The sequence below is a fragment of the Panthera tigris genome, chromosome F2 (genome assembly GCF_018350195.1).
Source record: "Panthera tigris isolate Pti1 chromosome F2, P.tigris_Pti1_mat1.1, whole genome shotgun sequence".
NCBI lineage: Eukaryota > Metazoa > Chordata > Mammalia > Carnivora > Felidae > Panthera > Panthera tigris.
The window spans coordinates 47,399,423-47,426,753 of record NC_056676.1 but is presented as its reverse complement, the minus strand read 5'-3'; the positions used below and the strand labels follow the sequence as shown (position 1 = coordinate 47,426,753).

The 27,331-nt window shown below is 41.6% G+C and overlaps 1 protein-coding gene across 6 annotated transcripts in view; it reads left to right on the top strand.

Annotated features, from left to right (window-relative positions):
* Positions 1-27,331, top strand: part of NCALD (neurocalcin delta) — a 392,189-nt gene that overhangs the window by 100,693 nt on the left and 264,165 nt on the right. For all 6 annotated transcript variants that reach the window (XM_042973308.1, XM_042973312.1, XM_042973310.1 and 3 more), the window contains exon 2: positions 22,961-23,013. The gene's annotated coding sequence lies outside the window, so the exon portion shown is untranslated. The remainder of the gene's footprint in view (positions 1-22,960; positions 23,014-27,331) is intronic.

Sequence of the window (27,331 nt, the reverse complement as noted above, 5' to 3'; positions counted from 1 at the left end):
AGGTAAATATCAGGAGATATTTTTGTCGGGGTGGCATTCTGCCAGAACTCATGGAGAAGGAGTGTGGTTGGCTCCTTCACCTGTGTTCACTTTGCCCATCCCTGTGACTGTGTCCAACTCCTCCCCGCAGGGATGGAAAGATCAGAGAAGCCACGAAAATTTTTACTGCTATCACTGCCATTAGATAGCTGTATACTCTCTGAGCCTGGCAGGTGTTTAAGGCTAACTTTTTTCCCCCCTTGGATGTTTTTGTGGATTTTTCAGAACTTATCCACTCTCTAACCCCCACTGCCACCCCATTTGCCACCCTAATCATTGGGACCCTTTCATCTGTAGCTGCCTTGATGCGGATGACATACTCTCTCTACTCTGGCTCTTCATTTACTCCTTCTTCATCCCAAGGAATCTGGAGTCATCTCCAGCTTTTGTCAAGCATCCGGGAGACCCTATAAGACAGGACCTAATGTGACTTCATACCAACACTCCTGTGAGTGGCCCTGTCTCTACCTCATCAGGGGAAATATGTAGGCATCTTCTGCGTGGATGGGCTCTGGGTGCAGCCCCACCCAATTTCCAACACAGATGCTTCTCCTTGAACTTGTGTTCGCACTTCGGGTCTACCTCCTGTCCTGGAGCATTTTCAGTTCACCGTGATTTCTGTAATGCAGGAGTCACATGTCCAGCTCTTTGAGTGATCCCATTGAATTTCGCTTCACCAGGCTTGACGTGAGAATAGACACCCTTGCCCCTTCCCATGGGTTAACATACAGCTGTCTCCGAACACATCCTCACAAATCCTTTTCTCTTATCTCTGACCTTGATATTCTTGCGGTAGTTGAGGGGTTCTGTGTCCTCTGACTAGTTCTTGGTCACTAACTTTGAAATTCTGCATTGAGATTATTATCTCTAAATTGAGAGGAAATTTTCCACTCTGACATTCTGTTATACATATAATGAAAAGACTAACTCTAGACCAAGTTTTGCTGGGGCAAAGTGTTCTCTCTAGGGATGTTAGTTGGGAATTCCTCCCAGGGAGAAAGGCATTTACAGACCTTCTACCAATAGGGAATGCCTCGAGTAGTGGAGCTTGCTGCTAAATGGTTTGAAATCCACCCTACTATAGTAGGTGGTTGGATTTTTTTTTTAATTAGAAAGAGGAAACGGTTTTCTTTCATCAAGATATCAAGGGTAATTGGATGCCAGCAGCTGAGGCATTTCTTCTTGATTGTGGCCTTTTGTGTTTAGTCTGCTGTATTATTCTAGCCTTCCTTTGGACTTCTGGCCATGCCAACTGGAGAATTTAGAGCTAACAAATCAACTAGAATGGCAATTTTCAGAAAGTTTTAGTTGCTTTGACTTTTTCTTTGAGCTCCACGTGTCTTTGCCTGGAGGTTTGCATTCCTTGGATCAAATTGGCTCTTGTAAGAGCCTCCTACACTCTAGGTCAGGGGTCATTACCAACTAGTGGCCCCAGGGCCATACATGGCCCACTTGTGAGATTTTTGTTTGGGTGTTTTGTTAGGTCTGCACAGTGTAGTAAAAGGCCAGTCATGTAGCTTGCTCATTTTAACTTAGATTATACTCTGTTCCTGTGTGCTGACTGCACACAACGTGCAGGCACTTGAGTTTTCTTCCTTCTTTTTGGATCTCTTAGGACATCTTCCAGTATGAATTAAGGTAAAAGCCTCTGACATAAAACCAATATGCTTTTGTGCAAGTGGGAGGTAAAGCAAAGTGCTTTCAGCTATAGTTTTCCATTTACTTTATCAATGATTGATTTGTTGTGGGGGAGGAGGAGTGATGGGGAAGTACTGAAAAGATAGAAAGGGGACGCCAGGCATGCCTCTCTATGTGGCATGACGGCTGTACAGGTGACGGCTGGGCACAAAAGAGGGGTATTTATAACAGAGAGAGAGAGGGAGAGAGAATTAGATATTTACCCAGATGCTCGTATCCCCACCACTCCCCCCCCCCATACACACGCCAAGAGTTCTTTAAAACTTAAATTGAGAAATTAGTAAAACAGATGAGACATGACCAGGTAGGCTTTTGGTCAGTGGTACTTTAATGGGACAAAAGCCACACAGGGAAAACATACCTTTGATACTCTTGAGTACTCTTTGAACTAGAAAGTGTCCTGTTATGAGTCTGTCTCTATGTTATGAAGGTGGGTACACCAGGCATCTCCCCTGGAACAGTCCCACTGATGAGGCCACTATTGTCGTTGTCACCTATGGATCTGGCAGCACCTCAGGAGGCATTGCCAGGCTTCCTGGGTCCACCCCAACTGGCCAGAAGAATTTAGGGGAGACGCTTTTAATGGTTTTACTGTAACCATGTCCACTTGGAAGGAACACCTGCTGGCCCTGACCAACATGGCATGAGACCACAGGCAGCCAGCCCATCTGTGCTTCAGAATGCAGATGGCACAGGCCATGTGAGTCCAGTCACAGTGGCAGGAACTCACTTGTGTCAAATCCAGAATTCTGTTGCAACCAGGTTCTGTTTACAAGCTACCTAAGGAAGCCATCACACTCCTGCTTGCCACTGGATCTATGGTCCTTTCTGGGGAATGCAGAAAACTCATTCTTTCTTGCGTGTGCTTCCCCCATTCTACTCAGAACATGTGCTAGAGGGTGGGGACCCATTCTTTCCCCGCTTTGGGTTACCCTTCTCCAAGATGACACACAAGCTCACTGTTGTACAACCTGGTAAAACCTTAGGCTGCGATTCCTGCAGAATCTTATGTTGGGAAGAGAACAAAGCTAACTTGGCTTTCCTAATGTGTTTAGGTACTACCATGGATAGCGGTAACAATAAATACTTGTCCAGCGCTTACCTGGAGCTGAACTTTATGTAAAATCATTTAATCCTCAAAAGCCTAGGAGATAGGAATTATTGTATCTCTGTTTTACAGGTGAGGAAACTGAGGCACAGAGAGGCTGAGGAACTGGCCTGAGCTCATCCAGTGAGTAAATGGCAGAAGAAGGATTCAAATCCAGGAGGCCCGGCCCCTGAATCTTTGTTCCTAATCACCACTGCCCGAACTTGCTCAGATTAATGATGTAATAGTCAGATGAGATTGGTCTGAAAGTTAAATAATCTAAAAACTATGATATAAATACCAGTTATTACTCCCCTTGGGGGTGAGTGTGACAGACGTGAATTCCTTCTGAAGACTGGAAGTATGAGAGAGAACATCAGCATGTGTTCTGACAATGTCATAGGTGGTCATCGTATTAGTATTCTATTGCCGTGTAACAAGTTGTCACAACTTAGGAACCTGGGCTTCAAACAACACAAATATATTATCTCACAGTGTCTGGGAATCGGGAGTCTAGCACAGGCTAGCTGGGTCCTCTGCCCGGGGTCAAGTTAAGGTGGCAGCAGGGGCTGTGATCTTGGAGGCTCAGGGTCATCTTTCCAGCTCACTGTTGTTGGCAGGATTCATTTCCTTGATGTTGGAGGACCAAAGCTTCCGTTTTCTTGCTAGCAGTTGGCTGAGATCACTTTCAGCTCCTGGAGGCCACCTCTAGTTCCTTTCCAAGTAGCTCCCATTGGTAGTTTGCAGCACAGATGTTTGCTTTCTTCAGGCCAGCTGTAGTGCATCCTTCTGACTTCCCATCTCTCTGGTTAGTGGATGGAGTGGCTCTCCTGTCACCATAAGCCATGTAACATGACCTAATTGAAGAAGTGGCTATATCATCATATTCCTAGGTTCTACCCACACTCAAGGGGAAGCAGTTATACAAGGTGTGTGTACCTGGGGGTGAGTCTTGACAGCCGTCTAGAATTTTCCCTTTATAGTCGTTGTGGTTGTGGAGCCCATGAGAGGGTCTCAGCAACATAGCTAAAGTGAAGTATGAGAAGATTGTGAATGGGTTACTAATGAATATGGATATGTCGCCAAATACAAATAGTATTCATGTGCTATTCTGGTTAGTGCTGCAGAATCTGGAGCCCGTGTACTTGGGGCCTTTAGGGGCTTTGCTGCCATGAGAGCGGTCAAGGTCACCAAATGTGCGGTGGTGAAGATCAGCCTGGTAGTTGGCGGACTTGATCCTGGTGAAAGTTGAGGCAGCAGCTCTTGGAGGCTCCAGGGCTCACCCAATTTCTTACAGAGTCTACAAGCCCCACACAGACTATTCCACAGTAAACATTTCTTCTCCAGAGCAGAGATTGTTGGGAGAATATAATTACTTCCTCTGTGCCACTGACCCGCACGTAGTTGTTTCCTTTCTGTAGAGTGTGGGCAGAGTCTGTGTGGGAAGGTGCTGGTTTAATTTCTGTCACGTCTCACTTGCCCTTTTCCTGGGGCAATTTAAATCTCAAAAGTGATTCAGTCAGGAGTCACCATGGAGGAGCTCCAGGGTCAGTCTAGTACAGCAAAGCAAGGGCCGGCAGGAAATCCCAATGAGTCACGGGCCAGAAGGTTCTATACTAAGCAGCACTGTCCTCACCAGGCTGGGCATTTTGTTCATGAAGTTAAATATCTGCACAGATATCTAAATTCAGATGACTTAGGGGTGGAGGTGGGGAATAAAAAGACTTTATTTGGACACAGGTTGGGTGCTTTAAAACTTTGAGGGTTGAAATTAAAAAAATCTTTGATGTTATTTAAAAGTGCTATCAGTTCAGGTCAGGATACTTGGTTCTTTAGTTGTTGTTGTTTTAATTTTTATAGTGTTTATTTTTGAGACAGAGAGGCAAAGTGTGAGAGGGGCAGGGGCAGAGAGAGAGGGAGACATGGAATCCGAAGCAGGCTCCAGGCCCTGAGCTGTCTGTACAGAGCCGGATGTGGGTCTGGAACCCACGAACCGCGAGATCATGACCTGAGTGGAAGTTGGACATTTAACTGACTTAGCCACCCAGGCGCCCCTTTTGTTCTTAGTTTTCATGAAGATTTAACAACAACAACAACAACAACAACAACAACAACAACAACAGTGTCTCATGGTCAAGTAGGAGATAAACAGATGTGAAGTGTGTAAGTCTATTCCAAGCAGTTGTGTCAAAAGTTGGGTTCCCTTAAAAAAATAAAAAATTAAAACAAAATTGGGTCCTTTTGGGGTGGCTGGGTGGCTCAGTCAGTTAAGCCTCTGACTCTTGTTCTGGCTCAGGTCATGATCTCACGGTTAGATTAGAACCTGCTACATTGTAATACTATATAATGTTTCCTTTTATTAATGGTTGCAGAGAATTCCATCTTCTGGGTGAGCCATAATTTATTGAATTTATTGGGTGTTTGATATTTGGGTGTTTTCAATTTTTTCTTGTTATAAATTATGAAACTCTTACTCATTTTTGAATGTGTTCATTTTATTTACTTTTTAGTTAATTTTTATTTGACTTATTGTTTTACTGAAGTATATACTTGCCATACAATATTATATTAGTTTCAGGTGTATAACATAGTGATTCAATATTTATATGTATTGTGAAGTGATCACCATAAGTCTTGTTACAATCTGTCACCATACAAAGTTATTACAATATCATTGACTATATTCCCTATGTTGTGCTTTATAGCGCATTTAAAAAATCATTTCTTCCAGGAAATGAAGTTTCTGGACCAAAATATATGAATCTTTTGGGATGCCTGGGTGGCTCAATCTGTTGAGCATCTAACTCTTGATTTCAGCTCAGGTCATGATCCCAGGGTTGTGGGATCGAGCCTTGCATCAGGCTCTTCTCTGAGTGTGGAGTCTGCTTTGGATTCATTCTCTCTCTCTCTCTCTCTCTCTCTCTCTCTCTCTGTCTCTCTCCTTCTCTCTCTCCTCCTCTGCCACTCTCCCCAACTTGAGCTCTGTCTCTAAACAAACAAACAAAACCCCAAAAAACCCACACCAAAATGCATGAATCTTTTAAAAGTTGTTATTTATTAGCAAAATTAATCTTCTGAAAGTTTATGCCAATGTACATTTCCACCTGCAGTACTAAGAGTGTCTGTTTCCGCTTATCCTCACTTGTGAAGCCAAAAGTAGTGTCTTACATTCTTTTGATTGGCATTTCTTTGATTACAAGCTAGATATTTTTCCATTTGTTTATTTGCAATTTACATTTATTTTTTATAAATTATTGCTCTTTTAAAAAATGTTTATTTATTCATTTATTTTGAGAGAGTGAGAGGGTGTGGAGGAGGGCCAGGCAGAGAGAGAGAGAGAGAGAGAGAGAGAGAGAGAGAGAGAGAGATTGAGGGAGAATCTTAAGCAGGCTCCACACTGTCAGCACTGAACCCGATGCGGGGCTCAAGCTCACGAACTGTGAGATCATGACCTGAGCTGAAATCAAGAGTCAGATGCTTAACTGACTGAGCCACACAGGCGCTCCTACATTTCTTTTTAAAGTGACATGAAGTGCTTCTTATCAAATCACATTGGGTGCATTTAACACCAATGAAGATGAAGTTGGTGAAGACAGTTGCCCAAGGTGTGTATAACATGCAGCAGAGGCAGCAGCCTCAGGGAGTCGAGTTTTTGTGCAAAGTTGGTCCAGCCTCTGATGTTCCATCAGAGATGTTTTGTCATAGTGTCTGGGTTCTTCATATTCTTTATTATTATTGGTTTTTGGTTATTCAGCTATAACAACCGTATGAATTTGTGATATAAGTAAATAATGTATTATGCCCATTATTCAGGGAAAGGTTGCCATGAATGTTTCTAGCAACATTGCAAGAATGAGGTCTTGCCTCTGCACCTTCAGAAATCACTTTGAATAGATAGGTTTTTGCCAGTGAAATTTCATTAGTGACCATTTTCGTCCTTGCATCGTGGCAAATATTATGACTATCTGGGAGAGAATCTTCTGGGTTATTAAATTGCAAAGTAGTCACCTAATGAGAAACTGTCAGTAATCTTGTGAACATGTGGTGGAATATGTAGTTTTAAAGGCCTGGATGTGTAACAGACCCCAGGAGCAAGCAGGATTCATTGTTTTAATTAGTTTCTGAATTCTCCTGCCTTCCCTCTGGCCACTCTGGTTGCTGAGTGTTGGATATCAACAGCACTTGATATTCTCCTGACTTTCTTTATGCAGATCTTGCTGTCTCATGGCAGGCTAAAACATACTTGATAAAAACATGTTTGTAAAACAGCTGAAAGACAGGGAACCTTTGGAAGATGAAGGGAATGTACTCCACGCTGGAGAATACACCCAGAGCAGTGGGTAAAAGTTCAACATCGTAGATTAATGTAAGGAAGAACTATTCATTCATTCATTCATTCATTCACAAGAAGTGCCCACCCAGAGCATGGCTCACCATTTGAAGACAGTCACTGGGATTCTTTCAGCAGAGATCCATTGATCAAAAAATAGAGGTTTACTGAATTTAAGTTGAAAGAGGCATGATCCATGCCCAGGGCAAGGCCTTTGCCTGGATTACTTTTGAGATAATTTTCAACTCTGAGAGTCTACAATTGTGTCAATTTTTGAAAAATCCTGTGACTACTTATCTAAAGTAGTCAAAGTCCTAGAAACAGAAAGTACCGTCGTGGTTACCACAGGTTGTGGGGAGGAGGAAAAGGGAGTTGCTATTCAATGGGTATAGAATTTCAGATTGGCAAGATGAAAAAGTTCTAGAGATGTGTTTCACAATGTGAATATGCTTCACATTACTGAACTGTGTGCACTTAAAAATGCTGCAGATGGTAAATTTTATGGGGTGTGTGTGTGTGTGTGTGTGTGTGTGTGTGTGTGTGTTTTAACCACAACAAAACCAAAACAGAACAACCAGGTGCCTACTCTGAGTTTTGCCCTAGGCCAGGAGCTTTAAGGAGCACAGAAGTAGAAGATAGCCCCTGCATACACTTCTCCTGTTACCAAAATGCCTGAGCAGGAGCCCAGGCCCCCACATGTGCCGGCCATGATGTCATCATTGCTCCTGCCACTGCTTCTCCCTTCTTCCTGTTTTCCATTCTCCTGCTAGTGCCCCAAATGAGAGAACCCGGTAGGAAGGCAGGGGTGAGTTAGCCTGAGAAATGCGGTGTGTCGTCAGAGGAGGGCACATAGAAGAAAGAATGTGGAATTGAGTAAGAGCAGGACCTATTAGGCAAAGTCCCCCCTTTGTCTCCTCTGAGCCATACACAGCCTTCTGCCCCCCTATAAACTTACACAGCAGCGGCTGCATTATAATGCTTCTGCAGATGCCACTATCCTTTTCGCAAATGAAGACATACTCACTCTTTCCCTGATAAGGGAGGTGCCAAGTTCCACAGTCAGTGCATCCGTATTTGGATGATGTTAATTTCTTTTATAGGTTAGCCCAAATCCCATTTATGTTATAGCCTGGAAAACTAACTTGTGGAGTGAACTATCAACCCGCGTTCCTTATAGGATATAGGCAAAAGGAAAAAGGGGGAAAGGGTTTCTATATACAAAATTAAGGAAGAAAGTAAACTTAGTTGCCACAGTTCTCACTCTTGCAACCGATCATAAGCAATAATTGATATATACACATATATCAATATTGATATATATGTATTTATAGACATAGGACCTACATTACATATCTGTAGCTGTGTATTTTCCTTCTTTCCTTATCTGTTTCCATGTTTCTTTCCCCTTAACTAGCTCTTTGCTTTGTAGATCTCTTTTTCTGGTGGTTGGACACAAATCTTTCTTCCTGAAGAGTCTGCCCTTAGTCATTGTTCCTTTATTGGTCTGGTAAAATCTTCTATTAACTTTACTACTAGACATGGAAGCAATAAATGGAACCCCAGAGAGTCCTCTGGATTACAGACATGCCTCTGTTCTTTAGCAGCAAGCCTATTTCATCTTGATAATTGAGACCAATCATCCCAGTTCATACAGTAGAAATTTTTTTTTTTTTTTTTTTTTTTTGGCCATTGGCTCAATGGCATGAGGGTCTAAAATGACCAGGGGGCAGTCTTAAATTGAAGTTCAGTGGAATCATTCTTGTGGCCGCAATGGAAATATTTTTCCTTGAGAACTGATAACTCTAAACCAGCAGAGCCCCAAATCTCAGGGGCAGGAAACAAAATTGTTGTGATTAGCTTATTAGGTGTAGTAATAAAAGCAGATTCTCCAACATTAACCTTTGGTTCCCAGATTTAACGTGTTCTAGTTATGGAAGAAATAACGTCCTGTATGAGCGGTTGATTCAAAGTGTGTACTGCATCCTGTTCAGATAGTGCCATAGGGGCGCCTGGGTGGCTCAGTCGGTTGAGCGTCCGACTTCAGCTCGGGTCATGTTCTCAAAGTCTGTGAGTTCGAGCCCCGCGTCGGGCTCTGTGCTGACAGCTCAGAGCCCGGGGCCTGTTTCGGATTCTGTGTCTCCCTCTCTCTCTGACCCTCCCCCGTTCATGCTCTGTCTCTCTCTGTCTCAAAAATAAATAAACGTTAAAAAAAATTTTTTTTTTAAAAGATAGTGCCATAAACTTTCAAGGTATTATCTCCCAGTTGGTAAGGGAATTGAGCCTTCAGTAAATGGTTCCACCATTCTGTCAGGCCAGCTGTTCCTGGTGATGATGGAGTATGTGGCGAGACCATAGAATTTCATGTTCCTAAGCCAGTTGCTGGACTTCTTTTATGAGAAATTGCCTTGGCCAGAAGAAATAGGAGGGGGATTATGATGGAAAATAAGGCATTGTGTAAGTATGTGGATGGTGGCGCTTGCAAAAGGTAAGCCCATATCTAGAATGGGTTTACTCCAGCGAAGACAAATCTTTGTCCCCTCCATGATGGAAGGGAACCAATGTAAATCAACCCCCATCAGGTGGCTAGCTAGTGCACCGGAGCTCATTGTTGGCTTCTGCTGTTGGGGAGTTGAAAACTCAGTAATGGTAGGAGTCAGATTTGCCTTGGTCAGTCTGTGTGTAACCTGCTTGATTGCTGCCATGGACACTGTAAAGAGAAGTCCTGGGGTAGCTGGGAAAAGAATGCTGACTGATGTTCTCAGAATGTGTTATCTTGTCTACCTACCTGCCCTGTTAGTAGATGCTCTTTTATGGGAATGCACATGGGATATGGATATTTCATACCCTTTGCCCATTCCAAAAGGTCATCCATATACCTACTCCTCAGTCCTCCTTTTAACCAGTGTTTTAATTCTGTTCTTTGTATTCCCTCTGAACGTCTGGCCAAATCGTTAACCACTATTTATGAGTTACTATAGATTCGTACTTCCGGCCATCTTTCAGTCTAGAGAAAATGGATATCCAGAGGTACTGCAGAGTTCTACCAACTGGGAAGATTTTTCTTTCTCCACTATTTTTTCAGGGCCACATCTATTTCCAGTGAGTGCTGATGTATAATGGGGAATCATCTGTAAAATATGCCCAAGTCATTTTTTTTTTCAACATGAGCTGATTCCAGGGAATTCCTCATGAGGCCATTGGTGTGGGTTGAGAGAAAGCAGTGTAGCAGGAGGAGGTGGCTGTGGAAATCTGAGTCACCTAATCACCTAAAGGTAATATTTGTACCTTTAGGACATGCTACAGACACATCTTACGTTTCACTTCCACTCGGTGACAGTGTGGCTACACTTACCTGATTTTTATGGATCAGGTGGATTTTGGTGGATCAAGTGACACAGTTAATTTACACCGGGCAGTTCAGGTCATGTGGTCATCAGATGTCCAAGGCCAGAAGTCCTGTCTCCACAAGAGCCTAGGAACTGGCTTTTAAGGGGAGAACTCAGCAGCTATTTCTCAGAGGGAGAAAATTTGCAGAAGAGGCTGGTTTTGTTCCAAAATGTTAGTATTCTAAGTTGTGATTCTTATATAGGGCCTGCCCCTGGCTTGTTACACCATATCTTCTTGTACATGGAAGATGGGCTACAACAATTTGGGGATTGCGGGGAGGTTCATTGGGAATGGAGGCCACAGAAAGTTCTACATATCAATGAACATATCTTTCTTTTAAAGTTTTCTTAGTTGGGGGTGCCTGGGTGGCTCAGTTGGTTAAGCGGCCAACTTCGGCTCAGGTCATGAACTCGTGGTTCGTGGGTTCAAGTCCTGTGTCGGACTCTGTGCTGGCAGCTTAGAGCCTGGAGCCTGCTTCGAATTCTGTTGTCTCTCTCTCTTCCCCTCCCCTGCTCATGCTCTGTCTCTCTCTGTCTCTCAAAAATAAATAAACATTAAAAAAAATTTAAAGTTTTTTTAGTTGACCCTTTTCTAGTATCGATCATAGAAATGTAGTGAGTATATTTTAACTCACCTTCCCCCAATAGGAATCATTGCCTTATTTACCTATCACACACCACCCCACCTCCCCCCCCCCCCCAAATTTGGAAAATACCGGGTGGTTCTTTAGATGCTTTTTCATGCTTCTAAGGAGTTTGCTGGACATTTCTTTCTTCTTCTTCTTCTTTTTTTTAAATTAAGCAACTTTATTGTAAAACAAAGCACAGAAAGACACCCCCCTTCCAAATCAAATACATAGCTTAATAAATACCCATAAGGCTAAAACATTTGTAACGACCACCCACGTCAGGAAATAGAAATTTGCCCCTCCCCCCAGACACCTCTTCCACATGCCTGGTTTCAATTATAGTCCTTCTACTTTCCTTCATAAGTGACCATTATTCAGACTTTTATAGTAATCACCCAAATGTGTATCCCTAGAAAATGCTTTTTCTTTTTTAAAAATTTTTTTTTTTAACGTTTATTTATTTTTGAGACAGAGAGAGACAGAGCATGAACAGGGGAGGGGCAGAGAGAGAGGGAGACACAGAATCTGAAACAGGCTCCAGGCTCTGAGCTGTCAGCACAGAGCCCGACGCGGGGCTCAAACTCACGGACCGCGAGATCATGACCTGAGCCGAAGTCAGCCGCTTAACCGACTGAGCCACCCAGGCGCCCCAAAAATGCTTTTTAAAATATTCACTCATTTAAAAAATTGATGCACCTTTCTTTTAATATAGAGTCCTGCTCCATCTTTTTCTTTTTTGTATAGTTTATGCGTGGATAAATCCAGCCTTCTGACCTTAGTAGAGTTGCTCATAGTGTGGATTTTGCCGCTTGCATACTCCTGAGACATTTCACTGTGTTCCTCTGTCTTCCATATTTCCTGCAACTTGGTAGCTGGATTTCAAGGTTTGGTTAGATTCAGATAGAAATTTTTTTTTTTTTTTTGGCAGTTTTAAAGGAGTGTTCAGGAAGTGTGTAATATCTGCCTGATCCCTCTTTTTGTAAACTTAACAATTGTTGATGCTCAGTGCTTAGAATTACTTATGTCCTGGAGTTGACATTCTAGTTTAGACTTTTTTTTTTAATTTATCAGGTGGAATACTTTTATAAAGAATTGTTTACCTCCCTCTATTTTTTGGTCACTCAGTGGTATATAGTTCATATAATAGGAGAGACAAGAAAAATATTTGGATCTTCTTGTTTATCAGGTTTCAAAATAATGAATTTGTTCCCTTTCATCTTCCAAAGGTATATATACGTGTGTGACCTTGTGGATGTAAGCATATAATGGGTTTCATTTAGTTACAATTATCATTTTGCAAGCTCAAAGCCCAGTGGCAGCCTTTTCAAGTTGGCTCCTGCTTACTTTTCCTGGGTGTCCTTGTAGATATAAAACTCCATGAATCGAAAATTCAAGAACTACTTCTCTAGATCAGCCTTTTCTTCATTCTTTTATGGCCTCAGCTGACCAGGGAATAGTGTTTGTAGAACAGGGCACGCCCTCTATAGAAAGAGCATATGTGCTTTCTGTTTACAAATATTCTGGGCTTTGTGTTTAGAGACCAGAGCACTGGCTTCCTGTCAGGCCATTCTTTCTGAAAATGAGATTGCTTTGCTGAAAAGATTTGATATTAATAGTTTTCTCTACAATAACATATTCGTCTATGAGGCATGTGCTCTTGTCAGATATCTGGGATAAAACTAAAAATGATCAAAACACTGTCTTAATTTTTTCCCCGTAAAATTCTCCATGTAATCCAATACATATCTATAAATTAACCTTTGGGAAAAACTATAATTAATCTTATTAAATGTGAGATTGCCTCAGGCTTTTTTGTGTGTGGGGGGTAGAAGAATTTGCATTAAAATTAGCTTTGCCTTCAAAACATAATTTCCGATCTTCAAAGGAAATTTATCACATCCCTCCCCTGTTGGTAACCTGCTTTTCCTTTAGTTCAAGTGCTGTGCTTTCTCTTTTCATCTTCTCAAGCTTGGACAATTCTGAACATTTTAACTCTCTCGTTTCTGTTTCTGTGACACTGGCTTTTTGGCCACAGGGCTCCTGAGAAAATTTGCCAGAAGTAATACTTGACCTAGCACACAAAAACAGAACCACCCATCAGAAGGAATAAAGGTGGTTTTGAGAAGCTTATGACATCAGTGTCTGTGACAGTTGTTTTTTTTTTAATTCTATTTTTTATTTTTTTTAAATTTACATCCAAATTAGTTAGCATGTAGTGAAACAATGATTTCAGGAGTAGATTCCTTAATGCCCCTTACCCAATTAGCCCATCCCCCCTCCCACAACCCCTCTGGCAACCCTCAGTTTGTTCTCCATTTATGAGTCTCTTCTGTTTTGTCCCCCTCCCTGTTTTTATATTATTTTTGTTTCCCTTCCCTTATGTTCATCTGTTGTGTCTCTTAAAGTCCTCATATGAGTGAAATCATATGATTTTTGTCTTTCTCTGACTTTCACTTAGCATAATACCCTCCAGTTCCATCCACGTAGTTGCAAATGGCAAGATTTCATTCTTTTTGATTGCTGAGTAGTACTCCATTGTATATATATACCACATCTTCTTTATCCATTCATCCATCAATGGACATTTGGGCTCTTTCCATACTTTGGCTATTGTTGATAGTGCTGCTGTAAACATGGGGGTGCATATGTCCCTTCGAAACAGCATACCTGTATCCCTTGGATAAATACCTAGTAGTGGAATTGCTGGGTCATAGGGTAGTTCTATTTTTAATTTTTTGAGGCCCCTCCATACTGTTTTCCAGAGTGGCTGCACCAGTTTGCATTCCCACCAGCAGTGCAAAAGAGACCCTCTTTCTCCGCATCCTTGCCAACTTCTGTTGTTGCCTGAGTTGTTAATGTTAGCCATTCTGACAGGTGTAAGGTGGTATCTCATTGTGGTTTTGATTTGTATTTCCCTAAAAGATACTTTCTTTAAATTTTATTTATTGAAATAAAATTGTTGTTGCCTGAGTTGTTAATGTTAGCCATTCTGGCAGGTGTAAGGTTGTATCTCATGGTGGTTTTGATTTGTATTTCCCTGATGATGAGTGATGTTGAGCATTTTTTCATGTGTCGGCCATCTGGATGTCTTCCTTGGAGAAGTGTTTATTCATGTGTTTTGCCCATTTTTTCACTGGATTATTTGTTTTTTGGGTGTTGAGTTTGATAAGTTCTTTATAGATTTTGGATACTAGCCCTTTATCTGATACGTCATTTGCAAATAGCTTCTCTCATTCTGTGACAGTTTTCTTTTGGTTTATATCATTCTTATTTGCAGACTGGTTAATACTTATGGGTGTTTTATTGTAGAAGATTGTTCTACAAAAGATCTATCTGATCCTTAAGTCTTAGCTTGACTTAGAGGGCCTTAAGTCTTTAGCTTGACATTCAAGGCCCTCTGCAGCCTTATTACTGTCCTTCTCAAAAACCCTCAGTGACTCTCTGTTGCCTATTGGACTGAGTATATACTTTTCACTGTGCTTCCAATTTACCTCACTAGGTTCATCTCTTCTTTTTCCTTTGGACACCCCTTCAGATCAGCTACATTAGATTGCTTCAATTTCCCTGGTAAACTCTCATGCTTTCCTACTTTGGCCTTTGCTCATGTAATTATTTCCATTTGGAATGGCCTTCCCTTCCCTTCCATCTCTACGTACAGAAATACTATTCTTGTTTTTAAGACCAATGTGAAATGGCCCTCCTTCATGAATTTCTTCCTGATTCCTCCAAAGAAATTACTTTATCCTACCTTTGAACGTCCAGGCAATTTGTCGATGGCAGTTGCTTTGTATTATTTTGTTACATAGTTAAATGAACATTGTTGTTGCCAGCATTTTACGTGTCTAATATACCCACTCCTGGAAAATAAATAGGATGACCATATATCCAGATGTTCCTAAGACAGCTCCAGATTTCCTGGGACAGCCCCAGTATATGCTCTGTCCTAGCACCCTGTCTGGTTAGCATCCTCTTTCACTCTGAAAAGTATCTTCATTTGAACAATAAATTAAGCAGGCATTCTTGGAATAAATAAGTGGAGGATTGGGGCTGCGTCATATTCATGTTTGAATCTTGGTCATTTATCAGGAGGGGAGGTATAAGGGCAAAGAAGAAGGCAGACTGTCTTGTGCAGGGGCCGCTGTGCTGAGGCCATCAGGAAATGCTCAAGAGGTTATCTTGATTCCTCCAGGGCTAGTCCTCCTCCAGGCACTGCCCAGAAGCTCTTACTTTTCCATCCGAAAGCTGCGTTCCCTGAGGGCTTAGTAAATAATCGCTCCCAACACGAAGGGCTGTGGGTGTTGTTTCCCCCTCAGGTCAGTGCAGCGAGAGCTTATAAGAATATTTGGCGTTGTGGGGGATATTTAGTGCACATGTGAAAGGGCCTTTATTTCCTTACTTATTATTTATTTATTTTTCATTCGTTTTTATTTTTAAAACCAACTGACAGAAAAGTTGACAGAATAGTACATAGTCACAATCTCATTTTGCTACACGCGCTTTCTCGTTCTTGCTTGTTCCATATATACACACATCGGATGAAGTTTGTGTTTGAGCAAGTTTTTTCTATAAATGTGCACATTCTTTTCTGACTCACCTGAATACAGGTTGAGAATGCCGTGATACGTCACCCCCAAATACTTCTCAAGTGAATGGGGACATTATTCCACATAACCGCAATATCATGATTATACCCAAGACAATTAACAGTAATTCCTAAACCACCTAATACACAGTCCCTGTTGTGTTCTTAAATAGGTTTTGGAGCCATTGTCTCTTCCACCTCTTTTAATCGTGCATAGTCTCTCTGCCTGCGTGTTTGTATGTGGGTGCACGTGTGTATGCACAAGCAACACATACCGTTAACATGCAGTGTATGAAATTCCGCTCCTCTCCCCCTCAGAGAATTTTGCTTTTACCCACTAAGTTTCTTCTTCCTCCTTGATTCTCTAAAGATCGTTCCACCTTTGCCAGATTTGCTCCCTGCTTTGTATAATCGAAGGATGAACAATCTGAGATGAGTTAATGGGTTGGAGTAAAGGAGAGGTGGGAGGAGAGGTGGGGGCTCTGGAAGTTGGTCCTGAGGCTTTAGAAAGGCCAAACTTCCTCCCTGGAGCCCACCCAACCCAGTAGCTTGAAGATGTGGGGACTCGGGGAGGAGTGAAAGGAGCTTTGTGCAAAGCAAGTGAAGCTGGCAATACCATGAATTGGTCTAAAAACTTTTATTGTGTGCTAGGCACTGTGCTAGCCTCTGGGGGGAAATTTTGGACCTGAAGTGTCTCTACTTCATAGAGGTCGGTGTCCATGGAGGGCGATGGGTTTGGAATTAATAACCACAATAATGAACACGTAACCGTTGGTTGTGATTGACTGCAATAGGGGAAAAGAATAGTAGGCTGCATAGTATGTAGCAGAAGAACCAGATTTTCTTTTGAGAGGTCGGGGAAAGTCTCTCAGGGGAAATCACACTGACCTTGAGAGCCAAAGAATGAGTTCATGTTAGGCAAGTGGAGAGTAGTTAGGAAAGGGCCTCAACATGTACCAATGGCTGCCTGAAGGAGCGAGGCAGACCCTACAGAGGGCTGGGACAGCCGGATCTGAGCAGCGGTGAAGGAGGGCAGTGTCAGGTGAAGAGAGTGGGAGGGAATGGACTGCACAGGCCCAGGGAGGAGTTTTCATCTCCCAAGAAGCAGAATTATTAGATGGACCCTTTTGGAGGTGGGATGGGGAGGAGATGGTTGGCTAGGACACAGAGACCTGGATATCACAATCAGTGGAAAACTAAGCAGTTGTGACCAGGTTGGAGCACATGGTGTGAGGGGGGACACTATGCTGAAGTTTAGGTTCTTTCTGTAAGTAACCCATTGAAGAGTGGGTATGGACAGGGAAATGACATGTCAAATGTCATTTATCTTTGAAAAAGATAAATGTCGAGGATGGATGAATTAATTGATGACATGAAAGGCTAAGAGACTTTGAAATTGTCCAGTAGATAGAGGGTGAAGGCTTGACTTGGGGAGGGACAGTAGGGACGAGGATAGGAGACCGAGACGCTCAGCAGGTGCAATCTATAGAACTTGGTTATCAATGAGAGGAGTATTAAATGATGTCCAGTATCCTGGCTGGTGTGATGAGTGGAAAGGGATAGCAAGAAGGGGACCAGCTTGGGCAATAGATGATGAGTTATATTTATCCCTGATAAGTGCTAAGTGCTTGTGGGAGATCCAGCCTGATGTCACCTAAGTAACTGATTAGCTAGTGTTTTCTGACATTGATGAAATTCTCTCTGGATATTTTTGATATGTTAACATGGTTTTTATTGAGAGAGTTGGAAGCATGCAAACTACTTATAAAGGAGTGCTTGCATTTTACAACTGACAGATTGCTTTATTCTGAATGGCCCATGACAGACTTATTTTTTGTACTTAAGAGACATTTGACTTTGTCACAGTTTTGAAAATATGTTATTTTTGGTTTGTTTAGATGGTGGGTTTTCAAAAACAGTTAAATATTACAACGAGGCTTGCTGCGTTTTGTTTTGTTTTGTTTTGTTTCCCCATTCAGTTTCCCATTAAATATACAAGTCTAACATCTGGCACTCTTCTTTTTAAGGACTCTGGAAAAAGAGCTGCAAGGATTAGACTTAGCACTTGACAAATCATCCAACTGTAATATTTTCATCTAGAGTTGAGTCTGAAGCTGACTGAAATGGCCATGTCAGGAACGGCACTGTGTAATGTTACAGAGGAGAGGAGCCACTTAGGAGAGTTCCTAATATGGTCGGGGCATTCTCGAGATGCATGGAATAACCCATTTGTATGGTATCATCCACGCTGGGAATGCAGCTATAACGTGTCAAGTGACAGGCTCCACAGAGCATTTCTTTTCTGTTATTTGTCAGACTACAGCCCGTTGGCTGATAATGGCGTTTCCTCTTACATTGCTTCATTTTTCAATAGCAAATCCCTGGACTCTGAACTGGAAAGTCTCTTTTCCAGCTCGAAAGTCATATATTCTTAGAGTTGGAAAGGACCTCAGTAATTCTCTTAATCCAGACCCCTGGTATTTTTGCACATGAGGAAAACGAGACACAGAGAGGTGAGGCAATTTGGCCACAGTCAATCAGATAATTATTGAACCCTCCAGCCCACCTAGACTCCCCCTTTCAAATGGGCAGAATGGCAGCCTCCCTCCTGCTTTTAGTTTGTTTGCCAGAAGTTAGTCTTTTTTCACATCATGAAGCCACTTGGAAATAACCTAACTCCTTTGAAAGAAGGAAAGATGTGTTTTTCTCAGAACACGTATTTCTGTTTTTTTCCAAATGGGTTTTCATTCTAACTCAGCGTGACTCTCCTCTATTCTGAGAGAGCTTTCACGCCACTGTGTGACATCTCTCTAATGGCTGCCTCCGCCCAGCTGGACATCTGTAGAACAGTTTCAGCAAAACCCCATGCACTTTGGAGCATGGCATTGCCTCGAAATGCCGGAAAGGACAGATGCTAGAAACTGGACAGCACCTTTGCCTGAGTCCTTAAAACAGGTGATACCAGGAACTTCTCTAGAAGCAACCACTGATCCAGATGAGACTTTTGAAAGGATCCTTGATTTCTGAAGTTAGAAATCTCACACTTGTGTCCTAGGACTGAACACCCCGTGACTCCCGAGGCCTGTAGCCTTCGCCGCTGCTGGAGGGCGGGCGTGCGGTGGGCAAGGTGGTACCTGGAGCCTGGCCCAGCCAGGGAAAGCAGGGGAGATTTGAAAATGAGTTGTGAGTGAGAAGAGGGAAATAACCCATGGGGTACTTAACCATTTACTGTCTCAGCTTGTGGGGAAAGGCTGTGGGAGCCCCATGCTCAGGAACCACAATGTCTGCTCGGTCCTTTCTCTCTACACTTTCTCCCCACAAAATAATCTTCTGGTCTGGGTGTGGGGTTGGGGGCTGGAGCAGGTGGTAAACATTGCTCTGGCTCTGTTGTCTGTGCTCTGAGACTAAGTGCTGGGCTTTAGAAAGCCAAAAGCCTTTTCTCGGCTCCTGCTGGAACATCTCATCTGTGAGGTCGTGGATGCTACAGGATCCTCCTTCCGGAAAAGGGGAGGGTCTCAGGGGCTAAGACGAGGAGGAGGAACATCAATTACTAGCTCCAAACGGAATCCCACTACATTTGTAAGAGCTCAGTTAAAGGAAAACAGGGACTGCTTAGTGTGATGTTCTTAATATGAGCTGTTTCCAGGAGCAGCAAATGAGTGCTGTTATCTGGGCTAAGCAGACAGAGGGATGAAAAAATGCATCCTAGTGGATTATCCTCAAATCTTTGAAGTAAACAGAATTTTTTTCTTGCTGTTATAAAGCTTAATTCTGTACCAGAATGGTCACAGAATATTAGAATTCTATGGGAACTCAGAGATGACGTGTGCTGGGTGTTTATTCTCTGCCATCCCCAAATTCTCTGTCATCTCCTTCTCAACATTGTTTTCAGCCTTGGGACGCTCATCTCCAGGAATTACATCAATGGGCTTATCTGCCCTCTGGCTTCTCTTCAGATTTGGTCAATAGGAGGTACCTACTTTATCCCTTGGCAGTTTCCTTAACCCTGTCCATGCCTTGTAAATAATCCCCTTCATTAAAACGCCCATTCAAAAAAAAAAGAGGTTAGAGTGGGAGAGAGCCAAAGCATAAGAGACTGTTAAAAACTGAGAACAAACTGAGGGTTGATGGGGGGTGGGAGGGAGGGGAGGGTGGGTGATGGGTATTGAGGAGGGCACCTTTTGGGAGGAGCACTGGGTGTTGTATGGAAACCAATCTGACAATAAATTTCATATATTAAAAAAAAAAAAAACGCCCATTCGAGTGTGTAATCTCCTTCCTCCTGGAACCCTGACTATGACCATTTTACAGGTGAGGAAACTGGGGCACAGAGACGCCCACTGGCTTATTTGGTGGTGTCTCTTTTTTCCTCCTTTTCTCTGCCATTGATGAGCATTCACAAATTGAGACCCCAAGATGCTGGAATACTGGCGTGGGGATGAGGAAACCCCTGGCACTATAGTCTGCTCTGCTCTAATGTGATGGCACGTTTCTAAGGATTTTCCTTTAACTTAAAAGTGGTGTCCTTAAAAATGATATTTTACATGGTATATACATACCATGGAGTAGTACTCAGCCTTAAAAAAGAAGGAAATCCTGTCATTTGCAGCAACACGGATGAACCCTGAGGACATTCTGTGAAGTGAAATAAGCCAGGCTTGCATGATTCTACTTAATCAGAAGTGTCTAAAGCAGTCACACTCGTACAGCAGAAGCTAGAGTGATCATTGCCAGAGGCTGGGGGAGGTGGAAAAGGGAAGTTGCTGTTCAATGGATGTAAGTTTCAATCATGCAAGGTGGACGGCTTCTAGAGATCTGCCGTACAACATGGTACCTATAGTTAACGGCACTGTATTATACAGCTAAAACTTTAAGCGGGCAGGTCTCTTTTTTAAAAATCATACACACAGAATAAGGGAAGAAAAAGTATTTTAATAGGTAAAAAGTTAGAGGTTAAAAGTAGTTAGGGAGAGGACACACCTCGGGGAGGACTCTGTCCATGAGGGCACGGCTGGGCTGGTGGAAAGTCAGGAATTGCCTTCTTCCTCCAGGGTGGAGGCAACTATGCCAGGACCTGGCTGGTGGAGTGGGGCCAAATTTGCCCCCTGCCTTCCCAGGCCAGTGCCTTGAGCACTCATTTCCATACTTCAGTGTGTGAGAAGTCAAAATTTCTGATCATGCTTTTGTGCGTGTGTGTGTGTGTGTGTGTGTGTGTGTGTGAGAGAGAGAGAGAGAGAGAGAGAGAGAGAGAGAATTTGCATTCTTCCTTTTATTGACTTTTATTCCTTTTATTTATTTGCGTTCTTGCTTTATTGACTTTCCTAAGTTCTCTGAAGAGTCTTTTTTTAACCTCTCATGTTTCATTGCTTCTGAGTCGAGTTTTATTTTTCTCACATTTTGAGACTCTGATACCGGAATGTGTCTACAACCAAATGCATCTTTTGTTGCAATTGGTCCAGTGGTATTTGTGCTGTAGTTGCATTGCCTGGGCACGTGTGAACTTGGTAGTTCTGGTAGCAGGACAAGACAACGGAAACCCCTCGTTGTTTCAGTCAGCGATCCATTTGATGACCATCTGAGAAAGGAATGTAAGTCCTAGGTGTTGACTGAAATCTCCTGGCATCTATTAGTAAGATCTTCTTGCCAACACCAACACTTGTGGAAAAGCATCCGAAGCTCAGAAGAAGATCCCAGATACAATACTTGAACACTTTTAAAACATGCTGCATTGCTGGGGCGCCTGGGTGGCTCAGTTGGTTAAGCGTCCGACTCTTTGATTTCTGCTTAGGGTCATAATCTCATGGTTCGTGAGTTCGAGCCCCACGTGGGTTTCGGTGCTGACAGGGCGGGGCCTCCTTGAGATTCTCTCTCTCTCTCTTTCTCTCTCTGCCCTTTTCCCACGTGCATGTGCATGCACTCTCTCTCTTTCTCAAAATAAATAAACTTTAAAAAAAAGGAAATGCTGCATTACTAAAGGCTTTGGTGGCATAGAGGACAATATTGTGTGGGAAAACACACTCATTGGATATTATGTCAACTGTCATTTGAAGAGTGGCTTCCGACTGAATGCCTAAACCAAAGTAAATTTGCATACCTAACCAATTTATTTCACTTACATTTTCATACTCTCCTTTTTGATGGGTATAATAAAACTCAGGTCTTACATAAGTCTAATAGAGATCTCTTTCAATAAGTATAAAATAAAAGTTCTAAATGTTAGTATTGTATCACAATTTAATTTTCAGCCATTTTTTTTCTTACTGTTCTATAAAACAGCATTGTCTGTACAATCAGTGAACCTTAACAATTGATGGTATGTGGTAGTGAACGAGGAAGTCTGTTAAATTAGCAGCATGAATCAAAAGATGAGTTAGAAAGCTCAGGAATGAGGAGGGAGTTTAGTAATTCTTTTACTCTATACATATTTATTAAGTTTTTACTGTGAGACCAGTGCTAGGCAAGGCATAAGGATATAGCTGTAAACAAAATAACTGTGATCCCTGGGCTCACAGAGAAGACGAGATATACTGAGTAAGTAGTTGCATGCATGATGTTAGAGAAAAGTGCAGGCTTCTTTGGGAGAGTAAATAGAGGAATTTAAGATAGTCAAGGGGAGCGGATGGCCTGGCTGAAGAAGTGACACTTGAGTGGAGAATGGAAGGACCAGTAGGAGTTAGTCATGTGGAGGTGAGTGGGGAAGGGGGAGGGAGTGGGGAAGGGAGTAGGAAAGGGAGAGCCGTGTGTATAAAAGCAGGGAGGTGGCAACGAAGGAGAAGCTGAAGGAAGTCCAGTGTAGCTGGAGCACAGACAGTGGTAACAGAGATGAGAAACAAAGCTAGAGAAGTAGGTGGGCAGCAGATGATGAAGGGCCTTTAGAAGACATGGCAAGGAGGTTGGCCTTTATCCCAAGAGTAAGAGGAAGTTGTGGAAGGGGTTCCAGGAGAGGTATAGCGTGCCATGCTCAAATTTTAGAATTGTCATTCTGGCTGCTGGGCAGAATTGGAGTGCTGTAGGTCAAGGGCAGATGAAAAGAGTATGATAGTAGTCATCCTCACTTGACTGGGGGAAGGAAGCCGGGATGGGCAGAAGTCCAAATGGTGCAGGGGAATCCCGGAGCACGTGGTATTTCCCGTCATCGGTTGCATTCCTCAGATATTACATCCTTGGTTCCTGATAACCTAAGACAATAACTTTATTTGTTTTTGACAGAGTGACTTCTTCTGACTTGAGCCTACGGTGTGCTTTGAGAAATCTGCCACCAGGTAAATATAGAATAAGATTTTTCAGATTTATAAGCCATACTTTTCTTCCAAGACTCCCTAAGACCTAAATCCAACATCTTATTTGAGCCTTGCCATAGCCTTCTGAGTCAGGTGCTGCTTTATTTTCATCTTGCACATGAGGAAATTAAGGCACAGGGAGGTTAGGCAACTTTATCAACATGCACAAAGCTGTTTATCACAGCACAAATTATAATAGCCAAATAAAGAGGAAAGAATCTAAACGTGCAACAGTAGTTAAGTTGTGTCAAATCAATTATGGGACATAATTTGATGGTGTTACTTTAATAATATTCTTTATCAGGTTAAGAAGTTTCTCTCCTATTCCTAGTTTGTTCAAAGTGAATTATTTCACCTGCATGTTGAATTTTATTAAATGCTTTTCTAACCTACTGAGGTGATCAAATGATTGTTATCCCTTGATAAAAATCTTGTTCATGGTAATTGACTTTAATTAATTTTAGGATGTTAAGCTAGCTTGCATTGCTAAGATAAAACCAAACTTGATCATGGTGCATTATCCTTTCTATACTCAGCGAGATATAGTTTGCTAAATTTTAGTCCCAAGATTGGCCAAAATTTTCCTGTCTGGTATTTTCCTCTTCAGGAATGGTTTTCAAAATATTAGAATTACTGGTTCCTTGAAGGTGTGATGAAACTTAATGATGAACCAGTTTGGGCATGTTGTTTTCTTTGAGGGAGGAATTTTTACCCTGTGTTTTAACTTCTGATTTATCTAGGTTTTCTATTTCTTCCTGAGTCAGTTTTGGTAAGTTTTGTTTGTGGCTCTATAGACACATTTCTGTTGGCTTTGTATGCAGGAGGGGAATTTCTGGGTCTTGGGGTAGGTGTATGTTCCGCTTCAGCAAATACTATCAAAGAGTTTTCCAAAATGGTTGCATTAATTTAAAAATTTAACTGCCAATCAGGAGTGTGTGATAGTTCTGATTTTCTATATTTTTGCCAATACAAGGTATTTTTTGTTTTTGTTGGATTGTTTTTTTAATTTAAGCTCTGCTGGTAGGCGTATAATATCAAGTTGTAGTTTTAACTTGCATTTCCCTGTCGACTAATGAAGTTGGGTACATCTTCATATATTAATTGACGATTTGTATATCTTGTTTATGAAAATCCTTTTCAAATCTTAAAAAACTTGAGGTGCTTATTCAAGTCTTTTGGAAATAAAATTGGGTTGTCTTAGTGAATTGTCTTTCTTATTGAATTGTAGACATTTTTAATAATAAGTATTCTGGATTTGAGTCTTTGCCAGTTTATATATATTGTAAATATCTCCTCTTTTTCCTGTGGTTTATCTTCCAGTTTTTAATGAGCAGAAATTCCTTTAAAATGATATAAATTATTCATTTTTTTTCTTTTGTGGTTGGCACTCCTGTTCTATTTAAGAAATTTTGGCGTTATTCCAAGATCAGAAAGATGTTTTCTGTTTTCTTCTGAAAGCTGTATGATTTTATTTTTACATTTTGATCTATAATACATCTGAAATTGATTGTATTGTGTATGATGTGAAGTAAAGGGTCAAGATTAATTTTTTCTATGTGGATACACACTTGACCAAGCACATTCCTTTTGCTGTAATACTATTTTTTTTAAGTTGAGCAGCTTTTTTTTTTTTAAATGAATATTTATTTATGATATAGTTGTCAAGTAAGCTGTCTGTAGTACTATCTATCTATTTATTTATTTTGGTTAGGCTTACTGAGGTGTAAGTAATACTCAGTAAAATTCACTCTCTTGAAATTTATGGTTTAATAAATTTCAACAACTGTATACAATCATGTAACCATGACCACGGTCACAATGCAGAGTATATCCAACATCTGAAAGAGTGTTCCTTTGGACTCTCCTTACCTGCAGCCCTTGACAACTGCTGATCTGATTTCTGTTCCAGGGTTTTTCTTTTCTCATAGTATGTAAATCAAGTTGTCCAATATGTAAACTTTCATTTCAGGCTTCTTTCATTTAGCATAAAGTCTTTGAGATTCCTGCCTGCTTTTCCCATATCAGTAGTTTGTTCTTTTTTATTACTGAGTAGAATTCCATCGTGTGGATGTACCACAATGTGTTTATCCATTCACCAGTTGATGAACACTTGGGTTATCGATAGTTTTGGGCTATATTAGCAAAGCTGTTGTAGTCACTGATTAATGGGTCTTTGTACAGATTTATATTTTCATTTTTCTTGGGTAAATTACTACAAGTAGGATTATTGGATCACGTGGTAAGCATAGCAACTGTATGCTTAACGTTATTTAAGAAAAATCCCTCTAGCTGTTTCAGAAGTGACTGTGCCATTTTGCATTCCAGTCAACAATATAGGAAAGTTTTAGTTATTCCACAGCCTATCAGCACTTAGTATCAGTCTTTGTAATTTTAGCAATTTGAGTTCGTATATAGTGGTACCTTCTTGTAGCTTTAATTCTCACTTCCCTAGTGATTCCTAATGTTGAACACCTTTTCAAGTGTTTCTTTGGCGTCTGTATATCTTTGGTGAAATGTCTGTTCAAATCATTCCCCCATTTTTCAACTCACGTTACCTATCTTTCTGTTATTGATCTATAATCGAATATATTGGGGATACAAGCTTTTTATCAAACATGTGCTTTAGAAGATCAGAAGTTTTTAATTTTCATGAAATTCAACTTAATCAAATTTTTTTCTCTTATGGGTGTCAGGATTCTAAAACCAAGAATACAAATATGTTCTTGTTTTTTTTTTTTTCTAGAAATTACATAGTTTTAAGCTTTACATTTAGTTATATGACACATTTTGAGGTAATTTTTGTATCTGGTGTGAGGTAAAAGTCAAGGTTTACTTTTTTATATGGACATCTAAATTTCCAGCACTATGTGTTAAAAAAGCTATCCTTTTTCTTTTTTAATTACCTTGGCACTTTTTTCTCTCTCCTCCTCCTCTGGTACTCTAATTACATGCATATCAGACTATTTGATATTGTTCTACAGTTCCTGGATACTTAAAAAAAAATTCTCCTTTCTCTTTGGATAATTTCTTTTGACCAGTCTTTAAGTTTACGGATTCTTTTCTTTAAATGTATCCTATCTCCTCATCAGCCTGTCAAAGGAAACCTTTACTTCTGATATACATTTTTATTTCTAGAATTTGTTTCCTACAGTTTCCATGATTTTTTCCATCTTTTCCTGCATTTTATTCTTCTTTTAGTGAGCACCTTTTACATATTAATCATAGCTATTTTAAAATCTCAGTCTGCGTGTTCCAATATGTGAGTCATAGCTGTCTAGTTCTGTAAGTTGCTTTATCCTGACAGTGGGTTGTTTTTCCTTAGTTTTTAAAATACGTCATAATTTTGGTTTCATGTTGGACACTTTTTCTTTTGTAAGGTCATCGATGTGAGGGTTCGAGTAAGCTTGTTAGCAGATGACAGGAACTGTTGTTGATAAGGAGTTTGGGGGGGGGGTTTGGGCTCCTGGTGGCTGTAGTTACCTTCAGCCTGCCAGACTCCAGCGTTGTCCAGTGGTGGACCGTAGTCACCTTATGCTTAGTTGGCCTGGTGTGCCAGAGGGTTTTCCCACTGTCTAAACCCCGTCCTTAGCCTTCGACAGACGTGCCACACCTGTTCCGCTGAGGGGATCTCTCTCCACGTTGGTGCTCATTTTGCTCGGTGCTCGGTGTAATGTGGTCGCTTTGGTGGTGAGGTCGTCAGCTTTCCTGGTCCAGTCTCAGTCTTGGGCGGGCCTTGTGGGTCCACACCTTGGGACCTGGGCTTTGTCCTGGTTCCTTGCTCCTCTTCACAGCAGCCGATCTCTGCCTTGTGTCTGTGGGTGTCTTGGTGGGAGAGAGCATCCTGCCCCTCGCTGAGTGGCAGCAGATTTCTTCTTTGTGTCAGCACTGGATTCTGGGCCTGAGTCTGTTGTCCTTCCATCAGGGGTAGATAGCTTTTGCTTCTGCCCTTCTCAAGAATCCATGGATCTTTTTGCTTGGATCTTGGGAGTGGGAAGGTTTTCTGCTCCCCTCCCAGTGGTTGAAAGCTCTTGCTTAATGTGGAACAAAGTTGTGGGAAGAGGATGGGTTTCTTGCCTGTGCCCAAATAAAGAATCACTCTTCAGTCTCAGACCCTCCCCTTCATCCTTCTCGTGAGTACCCACTGGAAGCCGATGGGAAAAGAAGCTTGAGAGAGGCTCCCAGGGATTCCATGCTAGCACATACTTGCCCTTTAGGATTCATTAACATTTCAGCTGTTTTTTTCTTCCCTGCTTTTATGATGGCTCTTTCCTCCTAGAGCACTCTGCCAGAGGTGACAGTT